The following is a 1,322-nucleotide window of genomic DNA, read 5'->3' as shown; positions in this document are numbered from 1 at the left end:
ATCATCACTCCTTGATGTAATAATGACAAACACTCCTCATAAATAAACAGGGATAGGAGTTTTTGCAAACGTCCTTAGTGATCATTGTGCTGTAGGTACAGTTAGAAATCTCAAGTTACCGAAACCTAAGCCACGTATCTTGACCAAAACACATTTAAAACGCCTAACAAATTTTGTTTGGAAAAAAAGTAAAATGGTGTCTGATAAATTAGCAATTTCAAATTATTTTAACGAGCATTTATGTCTGTTGGTTCTCTATTTGAGGATTTAAATTCATCCGGCCCAAATGTAAATACTGATTAGCTGTTTTTGAATGATGATTGTAACTTCACCACTTTTAAAATTTTCCACTATTTGTACAGCTGAGGTTCTCAGAGAACTGAGAAACAGACACCAAAAAAATCAGCAGGGACAGATAACCTGGATCCTTTTTTTCCAAAATTGGCTGTAGAGTTTATAGCAGAGCCATGGTCTTATATTTTTGATCCAAGTCTAATTTCTAATAAAATTTCTAGGGTCTGGAAATCAGCATTTGTTTTGCCTCTATTCAAGAGTGGAGAATCGTCACAGGTAAACTGCAGACCAATTTATAAGCTATGTGTCCTAGCAAACATTTTTGAAAAATTAGTTACAGTTCAATTGGAGATTTTTTTTAGATTCTAATTGTGTTTTACAAAATGTACAATCTGGTTTTAGGAAAAACATAGTACTGTTACTGCCACTTTAAAGGTTATTAATGATCTTATTGAGGATCTTGATGACAAAAAGCATTGTGTTGCTCCGTTTATTGATTTATCAAAGGCATTTGACAGTAAATCACAAGCTTTTAATTGACATTCTACACAGCATTGGGCTCTCGCATCAAGCTACCATGTGGGCAGCTGATTACCTGTCGATCAGAACCCAATTCATTTCTTCTATTGGTACGATTTTAAATGGTGTCCCACAGGGCTCAGTTCTTGGCCCACCTTTATTCTCCATTTATATAATTGTGTGAAAATCTGTCAAATGCTTTTTAATCATCTTTATGCAGGTGATTTAGTAATTTACTGCTATTCTTCATCACTTGTACAGGAAATGCAGTTTTTGCAGTCTGCTTTAATGTAGTTCAAACCTGCTTAAAAACTCTAAAGTTGGTTTTGAATGAGGATAAGGCTTGAGCAAAGGTTTTTTCACACTCCAGAAAACTACCAGAAATCCCTCCACTGCTTACAACTGATGTAGGAACACAAATGGAGTTTGTCAGCAATTATAAATATCTTGGCTTTAAGAACCGACCTCATACTTAACAACCTGCTGATCCTTGCGAAATTCTTCATACA

The sequence above is a fragment of the Poecilia formosa genome, unplaced genomic scaffold, assembly GCF_000485575.1.
Source record: "Poecilia formosa unplaced genomic scaffold, Poecilia_formosa-5.1.2 Scaffold789, whole genome shotgun sequence".
Classification (NCBI taxonomy): Eukaryota; Metazoa; Chordata; class Actinopteri; order Cyprinodontiformes; family Poeciliidae; genus Poecilia; species Poecilia formosa.
Note: the sequence above shows the minus strand (reverse complement) of the source record.